A 10,691-nucleotide genomic window follows, 5' to 3' on the forward strand; every position below is an offset into this window, starting at 1 on the left:
TGTCCCGGATAGAATCAGCCGCGAAGGAGAGAGAATCAAAATGACGAACGGCCGAGAAAGACATAGATCTCCTTAGAGATAGAGAGATTACGAGTAGGGGCTAAAGCAACGGATAGAGACGACACCAGCTCGAACCACAAAGGGAATGGACTACCGATTGCTGACCACCAGATAAATATGCAACAGTTTAATGACAATGAAAAATCGATTGGCCATTTCCTCGTTCAATTCGAGAAACTTGCATGCGTACATGATTCCTGAACAACATCGGGCAATCAACGTTTCGGCCTTTCTGCAAGAAGTTTATCAGAACTTAGCAATAGACCAAGCAGACGATTACTACAACCTGACCGCCAAAACATACCGGAGGTTTACGAGAGGCGATACTCAAGGAACACTTTCTGATTAGATAAAAGCGAGAGTTGACAGTTTTCATAACGGAGAGAGAACGCAGGACGCTCGAGACGCATGACCGTCTTGTCATAGGATTCTACTGGCCAGGGGGCCAGGGAGACGTTAAGCGGTTTTGTCTCTCCTTTGACAAGTGCCAGCGAATGGCATCGAAAACAGAGCATCGACCCGCTCCCTTGAGGAATACGCCTCTTGTCGATGAAATATTCAGCCGTGTCGCGCTGAATTTAATCGGACCGATAAAATCCGCGTCCGCACAAGGAAATCGTTATATTTTAACGGTCGTTGATTACGCTACATGCTATCCGGAGGCTGTCGCGTTAGGCAGTATCGACCCGAAAACCGTTGAGAAAGCTTTGCTTGGGATTTGGTCACGAGTCGGAGTCCCCGATGAGATCTTGACCGATCAGAAAACGCAATAAATGAGTCAAGTGATGGAGGAGGTTAATCGACTGATGTCGATTAAGCATCTCACTACTACTCCGTATCATTCACAGCGCAACATACTGGTCGAGCGGTTTAGCGGGACTCTGAAGAACACCCTTACGAAGTAGTACAAAGGTCGTCATCAGGATTGAAATCGGTATATTCCTGCCATTTCTTTTGGATATGGGGAAGTGCCCCAATCGAGTTTTCCCCCTTTACATTCATACATGAGAGGACCGTACGAGGACCCATCTCTGTACTGAGGCAGTTGTGGACTGACGACTACGCTGTTGAAGAGATGCGCACTACCTATCAGTACGTCATTGAATTACGTCACAAACTGGAAGAAGTTTGTATGTTAGAAAAGAGGAATCTCAAACAAGCGAATTTTCGTCAGAAGAGATACTACAACAAACGCGCTAAAGCCACGCCAGTACATGGTGTTGCTGCTGTTGCCCGAAGAACACAACAAAGAAAAAATTTCGTGGAGAGGGCTGTAGGTCATAACAAAGAGGGTTGGGGGTCAGACCTAACAGTTACGGCTACCAACTAAGAAGAAACTGTGCCACGCCAATCTCCCCAAGAATTATAGAGAGCAAGAGCCCACTAGCGATTTCGTTGTTGCCACGATCGTCACCGAGGACACCGAAGGTGAAGCAGAAAAACGCGAATACCGTTCCAAGATATCCACTGACGAATATATATCAGCTGAGAAATTCCGCGCGCCCCACAACTAAGATCGATGTGAGGTCATTCCTGGGATTGGCTGGTTACTACAGGATGCATGAGGCCAATTTCAGCGGGGTTGCGAAACCGTTGTCTGATGTTACCAGGATACGCGGCCCGAACAAGGTTATTTGGGCGGATGCATGTGAGCATGCCTTCCAAACTTTGAAGGATAAAGGGTTGAGTGGCCGCACCTGTTTACTGCTAGACGAGAAATTAATCAGTCGTTGTATGACTGATATAATTAGTCGCATAAAGCCAAAGAGTCAATCACGACTCAAATCCACGAGTGATTGATTGATTGATTGTCCATGAGTGTAGATTTTGTTGAAAGATAATGAAATATAAATTGGTTGTTTGCTTGAGTTTGAGTTATAAAACATGAACCTGTGTACAGTTTCAATTTTTTGTTCTTATTTTGTTTTCAGTTTGCTATAGTGTTTACAGTTTTGTTTATATTTTATTTGAGAGGAATCATTTGTTAAAATTATATGTTGGAATTAACAAGTGCTCATACGACTGTTTGGCCTAAAAGCTATTTTGGGATTATTGTGAGTTCCTTCGAAGACATTATGAACAACGATATTGTGATACATCAAGACTTTTGGCAATTCAGCACATTCAAGGCTATTGATACATCTGCACATTAAAGACCCGGAATTCATTCAAAACACTATTCTTTTTGACTTGTGATAGAACTTCTTGTATTATTTTGAATTCAATTCACAATGCTGTAAGTTCCTTCAAAAATTTCATCTTATAAATTAGAGAATGAAATTAATTGTAAAGTTGTACAAAACTTGTTGATTTCGCTTCTGTCTGTTACTTAGTTTAAGAACATATAGCAGTAATAGTACGTCTATGTTCTACCCCAAGAACTTAAACGTATTCGCCTTCGAAGAAAATGTAACATTGTGCTTGTGGGTAATGTATGCATCAGCATATGTATTACATGCTTGTATAATCTGTCTTTATATCAATTAAACTTTAAAAGATAATAACAAATAAAAACATTATTGTTAATATCCTATCCTTTCGAATCTAGGAGCAAATACAATGTATAGTAGAAATTAAATATATATAATGTTGCCACATTTAGAACTTTTGATAAATTTTAGCATTAAATACATGCGCATTTCTGTTGACCGTATTCATTCCAAAACCCATTCTCTATCACATATTTATTATTATCATTATTATTATTATTATTATTATGATTATTATTATTATTGCTATTATTAGCTTTGACGTTGTAACAAGCCCAGTTGTTTCAAATGAGGAAAATGTTGAATAAGATGGTATATAAGAATACGTTTTGTGAAGAAATGGCAAATTAGTTGTCGGAACTCCTTTCGAGAAAAATAACGTAGCATACACAGATTGTCCCTGACACTATTTAACTTAAGGAAGTATCAACTTCAAAATGAATTATTTAACATAGTTTTATTTGTGAAATTATTGTAACTGATGTCAATATTTAAACGGTCTTCCTTTTCTGCTATTTAAATTCAATTTTATTGTATTTACTATTTGATAAAGTAAATTCAAAAGCAAATAATAAATAAATTAGCATCTAGCCCTGGCGTTGATTTCTTTGGACTGATAATATTTTGTGTAGACTATGAGCTATTTTTGCAGAATAGTATTTGGATATTTGTCTTGGGGACCTAGTAAATACAATGATTTATACAGCAGAATCTCGGCCACTCGTTGAGCAGAAAGCATGCGGTAAAATGATTCCGAGTACATTTTTTTAAACTTCAAACTGCATTTCCACATCACAAAAGGTTATATGCCAAGAAAACGAGCTCGTTGCTCACAACTTAATACAAAAATTCACCCATCTTGTATAGTTCGGCTTATTTTGTTTTCAAGAAATCCTTGTGATGCAGACCGTAGCTAGTTCTGGAACTCTCATTTCTTGACTGTAGTACGTATTAGTATAAAATAATTTTAATTATTTTTAATAAAGAGATACGCATAATCATGTCATGCTTTGATTTCAGTGTACCATAATTTGCGATAGAATGCAATATTAATACAAATAACGAGACGCCTTTTCAAAGGTTGAGATGTTATGCAACGAGGAAGACAGAGAAGGACCCATTAAACTGAAAGATGGGTAGACAGAAAAATAGGTAGAAAAAAATATGGACGCACACATCTTCTACGACGTACAGTTTTTAAGTTTAAATAAATTAAAAGATATAGTCAAATATATTTATTAATGTACACTAAACAAATATATGGTGCCATTGCAGAATTAAATCGTTACTTCATTAGATTGTTCAATTGGTCGCTTTCGCACGCTAATTTGTTCCATTATTGAAGGTACAGAAAATACTTGGCGTTACTGACCTGTTACGCATATTGCTCGTACCTTAAATAATCTTTTATATTTAAGGCAAATTATTTAAAATACAAAGAATGTTATAAAACTATTAAATAAGACCTCTCGATGACTCATTCTGTTGTGTGAAATTATGCTTGAGTTAGGGAAAGGGATGGCGGAGAGTGAAAAATACAACAACAATTGGGCGACCGCTACCGCCTGAAGGTGCCTACAACGAGGATCGAACACAGTAGCAGCTAGCTTTATATTGTGGATATTTAATTTATATTGTGTGCTTGACCTTTGTCAAATGAAGGTAGAATACATAAATACCTGACGATTGTCATGTTTGTAAGTTATAAATAAGTTGTTTACTTATACAAGAGTTCATGGTCTAGCCTAACTTACAGATTTTGAAAGTTTTCGATGTGAGCTTGTGACTCAAAACCTGGCCATTCTAGTGTGACTCAAAACCTTGCCATTTTATGATGTCTTAGGTTTTCATATAAGGTTGTGAGCAAACAAAATTATTGATTCCAATTTTAAGTTTAGTCTGTGGAATAATTTATAATTTGAGAGGAATTGTTTACTTAAATTATTAATTGGAATTACAAAGTGCTCATTTGTTTTTTGAACTAAAGCGCTATTTAGAGATTATTTTGAATTTATTCAAAGATATTCTAGATGCTGAGACGCATCAGCTCAATTCGCAATTTTATTCCGGTTGATGCAATTAAAACACTTGTATGTTCATTAGTATTTTCAAAAATGAACTATTTTAATTCACTTTGGTCCGGTTAGTCACAGTATCTGCTACAGAAACTTCAAAACGTTGAAAACACGGCTTCTCAGAGCATCCTTAGAGCATGAAAAACTGAGTACACCTCTCCCTTTCTCTATAACCTTCACTTGCTACCATTTCTATCCAGAATAACACACAAAGTCTGTTCACGTTTCGTTGACTTGCTCCAGTCCAGTATACCTATCTGACCCCAACCATGTGTAGAAACATACGCTCATTTTCCGACACTCGCATTCTCAGTGTTCCCACTGATAAAACGAAGCCATGCTGAGGACTTCTTTCGCGTACCAGGGCCCAGCTACGTTTACTTTCTTAATTATTATTATTATGTTTTTATTTTGTAATTTCGTAGTTTTTGTTTTTGTTATATTGTTGTTGTATATGGCTTTATGTGTTTATCTAAACGTTTAAAGCGCTGAGAGCGTCTAATGATTATCCTCTGTACTAAGGGCACATTATTTTATTGTTATTATTATTATTATTATTATTATTAGTATTATTTACTTACATTTGTGTACCAAGTGAGCAAAATATCTTCTTGACATACAGATATAAATACTGCAACAGAAAATGTACTTAATTGTTTTTTCTTGAACGTTGCATACACATCAACCCAGCTAGGAACCTCATATTTCATTTCATAGTTTCCTTAAATTTAAATAAACCCATTAAATTGTGAAAAGTGACACCACGCCTTTTAATTCACCTACTCAACACGTGTATGATCTTAGATTAGTACTAATACAGAACTGGTATTTACCCTTCCGTCCCAGTTCTGTTTTCAACCTCTTACGCGTGAGCTCTACGTACAATACAAAATAGAGTAACAAGATGATCTAATTAACTCGAGTTTCCATTCACACTTGAAATACACTCTACTTGGAAAAGTGCGATCGCTTTTGTGAAGTTTTGTTCAGGTCAGGATCGCTAAGGCCAAGTATCACTTTAAATGTTTAGATATTATGAAGATATTAAACTTTACAAGATTGACATAGAAATAGGGTCAAACATGTATATTACATTTTAGATTTTGCTTCTTGCAATGCTTTTTGTTTCTTGACTCAGTTTTAAACCCCGCTGTCACACTTAGAAGAAGACAGTAAAATGCAAATAACGCATACAGTGTTAGCAAATAAAGAAGGCCCTTCTAAGAATCAAACCCGCGAGCTGCTTGCATAATTTGTACTTCGTCTAAAGCATGTATTTCTTGACTAAGTGTTACAATCGTTTGTATATACCTTTACAAGACCCTTTAATGTCTTATTACAAGTGCTGAAAATCTTGTATCACTTACAATTGTTCAATGGCAATTTGGAATTCAGGATGACATTGTTTTAAAAAATAATCTACTATCTAACTTAATGCAGAAGCAACATGGCACAGGCGAAGAAACTGTCTACTTCAAACAACATCAAGAAAGAAAAAAAATCATTCAGTAACGTAGATGGCAGTATTCAAGAATGGTGGTGGAAACTCGAGAGTGATACAATCTAACTATATTGTGTTTAGGGTATGCATTGTAGAATCATTAAACTAAGAAGAAATTAAATAAATTCGGGCATAAAAAGCTGAATTAAAAAAAAAAATTGCAACTTATATCATATACAGTGAATTGTATGCAGTAAGATTTCGAACGAAATATCATAAATTTAGGACGATAGTATTTACAACGTTCATTGCGACTGTTGTTACTGCAACACATTTCAGGAGATTCCATTCTTTATTACAAAGAATGCAAGAGAAAAGCCTCAAACCAACACCCAATGTATTCCTTAATACTCATATTTCGAATAATACGTTTCTAGCATTTGACGTAATCGTTATTACTAATGAATTTGTAAAACTGTAGATATTTTAAATCACCCTCATTGAATTCATATGTAAAAAGTGAGATAAGCTATCAAGCAATAATAAGTTGGGCGGACCTTCGAAACAACCGTATACTGACTTTTATTGACGCATCCCCTCTTCACATATTAACTGTACCAATGTGAACTCAGTCATTTGCAGGAAAGAGACAAAGATAGCGTATGAATATATTGATGAGTTATCACGTCACTGAATTGTTTCTCCATGGGTGCCCTTATGTGCCCTTGAAAATCTTTTTAGGGTGTTAGTAATTCATTCTATAGACAGACAGTTGTTAGGTTTCATTTGTTTGCCCTTCCTCTGAAGGTCATAGTCAATATTTTTTTGACCCTTGTCTTCCAATATTGGGATTGCCCATTCCTTGTAAAACGTTTAAATGCTTTGTTACATTTTAGTAGCTGCTGATGGAAATAAAATCTGGCGCTGTTATAAGTCATATAGATGGCTTTTTCCTCACTGCTTGTTCCAATATCCACAATGATGTTATCATTTACAGCAAAGACACGGATTCTGCTGACATGATATATAAGCTGCCGGAATAGAAAGGCGTCACAATTTGCGCTCTGTAGCATGACTGTTTGCATTGAAAGAAAGTCACCCTTCGAGACCAGAATTGTCTCGTTAATTTGCTTAATGTCTCAGCTGCTTGTGTTGTTCTTGTATGCACGTTTCTCTGGCATCTTTACAATTTAAAAATTGAAATTTCTTCCCCACCCCCACCCCATTTTATTCACATAACTAAGGATATGAGGACAGACACATCGCCTTGGGAACACTTCACGTCTGGTTTCAGTGGACTAATTTGTATCAACCAAAATCTTGGCCCATGATAACCGTATTCCTACTTTTCATCGAATTGACAAAGTGATCTTCCTGGGATTTTCATGGGAGAGAATGTGTAATCCTAGTACCAAAACAGATATCTATTCCATTTAAATGCTCGTAATTTCCACAAGATTGGCGAGACCGTATACAGTGCCTCCTACGTGTAGGGGTAAATAATGTATTGCCTATACGATACATTTAAATATCGTTTTGCTTATTTTTCGGTGACAATGAATGTCTGCATCAGGCAACTTAGAAACAGAGAGGGTAAACATACCAATTTTGGAGCAAGTCTTCTTTGAAAATAAAACTTCCTACGAAAAAAATGAAAATACAAGGTCAATAACGTTAAACTGAAGCCTCTAACTGACCGAGATTTTCTTGAATTTGGTTAGCTCATTTCGTTACTTTATCTTTGTCGTTCGTGTTTTAAAATTATTATGTGTTTGGTTACCCGTCGGACACTCATGTTTGGTTGCACCCTCTCTGCTGCTGTCTTTTTATCCAAAGATTTTATCAAGACCTATACGATATCGTGATCGAAGATCACGCAAATTTATTGTTATAAATCCGTGTGGGATAGCTTGCGCTTTTTAAAATAAATTTCTAATATTAATCATATCCATATCTTCTGAAAACCATGTTTGATGAATATTTTGCAGAGTATGTGTGTCAACTCCATTAAACACAACTAAAATATTGCAGTTATCTCTGATCACTTTGGGTATTTGTGCCTATCGCTGAGTAACATAAATCACATCTGTGTTTTTATGCCTGCCTCGGGAAAATATATGAGCTGGATTTGATTGTTTGTTCAGCATCACATCATCGTATACTACGAGATTATTAATAAATCTACAGACTGGGCTACACCAATATCATTGATAAAATCAATAATATCGTTACCATACTCGTCCAATAATTTTGCGTTTTAATTAAAATCTTTAAGCACATCGTAGCATCTCTGATCATCTACGAATTGTGCCACTAAATATAATTTATCCCATTTAATCCATCTCATTATCAGATTAAGTAATAATTGTTCTGATAGAATTTCGTAGCGCTGTATGATGGATGTCTGGCTCTTGCTTTCGTGTTGCTGAAACATCAATCACATTCATGTTGTACAAATATAATAACAACAATTTAAAAACAATAATAATTATAAAAAACATGCACTTACAGGTAAGTGTGTAAAATATGGTACAAGCAAATACAAATTTATCTCCAGACACAAAGTGTCCGATGGTGATATCGCCGCTTCATTAGGAAAATTACCAGGAGCTCCATTTGCTAAGTATCCAGGAGAAAAACCTCTTCCTGGATATAATTTTTGTGGTCTTGGAACCCGACTTGATATCCGACATGACGAACGAGATCAACCAAGACCTGGAGAGTATCCAATAAATGCAATTGATCAAGAGTGCCATATTCATGATGTAGCGCATAAAAATAAGGATTTAAGCAACGACATATTGCAGATGTGAAGTTGATTCACTGATTATATTCCATAAAAATTAAATCTTTCAGAGAAAAACTTGCTAGCTTCTTAGTAAAATCCGCGATGAAAGGTAAACTAGTATTAATGGCTGGTAATTAATCAACCAATTATTAAAATAATGGAATCGAATTATTATAGCTCAAGCGGATATTGGAAAGGTAGAGTAGCGATTAGTAAACGTGCTGATGAAGCAAATGTCACACTTTCTATTGCTGCAAATTGGTTAGCACGACAGGCAATTTGGCAAATTAACTACCACCCCAAAAACAAATTCATTATGCACGTATTGATGTCAGCGCTCCAAATCAAGTTCATCAAGCAGATATTTTGTTTTTAGCACAATATACTGTTAAAACTGGTAGACGTCAATTACGTACATACGAAAAGACGTTAACTGTCATTGACGTTGCAAGTAGATATAAAGAAGCAGAACCATTATCAACTAAACTCTAACTGAAGTTGGATTTGCTTTCGAACGAATGTATCAACCATGATCCGGACCACAAGGTGGTCTACGATGACCACTACTACAGACTGATCCTGGCAAGGAATTTCTTGGTGCAGTATCATCTCTGATGAAAAAACATAACGTCAAAATCAGATGAGGACATACCGCAATTCATCGCGATCAGGCAATTGTCAAACGATTTAATCCAACACTTGCTAAGCGGTTATTTGGATATCAATATGCAAAGGAAATAATTCAGAAAGATATAAGATATCATGAATGGGTTGCAAGATTACCAAGTGTAATAGCTGCGTTAAATAATGAAATTATTCGTGCAATTTCTACGAAACCTACCGATGCGATCACAAAAAACATATACCAATACAGCGACATGACTTTTCAAAACAACCAGTACTAGGTAATGTGACTGTGAGGTATTTATATGAGCATGGTGAACTTGAAGGTGGTAAAAAGAGTAACTGATCCTATTTGGAGTATAACCACACAGACAATTTTCGGCGTGGTAAGATCCACGGGCAGACCTGCAATCTAGAGATTAGAATCAACTGCTCCTCAACGTGGATTTGTACGTGAACAATTACAAGTAATTCCTGAAGACACGCAATTACCACCGCGTTCACTTTTGTGAACTGGCGCCTCAACGTCGATTACATTCAAAACAGGTTAGCATCACATTTTCGCGTGTGTGACCAAAACTACTATTAACTGCCTGTGATTATTATTTGAATATTGTCATATTACTGTGTTACAGCTCGCACAATGATTGTTTGTTTTGCTGTTTTAATGTCATGATAAATTCGGCGTCGAGATCAAAGTCACGCTTATATTTTTATCATACTGATTATAACTAATTTTTTTCTTACTACATGATCGCTATTGCCTTCCTGAGATATTCTTTTGACTCGAGACACTGCGAGATAAATTAAGTTTGACCATTCGTTACGATCATCAACAATCCAAATATTGATATCAGAAATAGTTAATCCTTGTGACGAATGAGTCGTTCTAGCATATCCTAACGTCCACAGAGTTTTGTCCATCGCAAATGAGCTCTTAACAACATTGACAGGAACTTAAATAATATCATTTAATACAAGATTTTGTTGTCCTCCACCTGGAATTTTAACTTCGATAGTTTGCGTTCGAGTATCTGCTGATCAACAACACAATGGTACAGGTAGATTTGAAATTTTTTCTTTATGTAACATAAATAATTGTTGCTGAAGTGTATCACGAACTTGTCGCAGAATAGAAACCGAGTGGGTTTTGGACCAAATGAATAATACAAACACAATATGTGAAAGATGGAAATTTATGAAATGAATTAATA

This window comes from Sinohyriopsis cumingii, chromosome 2 (assembly GCF_028554795.1).
Source record: "Sinohyriopsis cumingii isolate HCF-2022 chromosome 2, ASM2855479v2, whole genome shotgun sequence".
NCBI lineage: Eukaryota > Metazoa > Mollusca > Bivalvia > Unionida > Unionidae > Sinohyriopsis > Sinohyriopsis cumingii.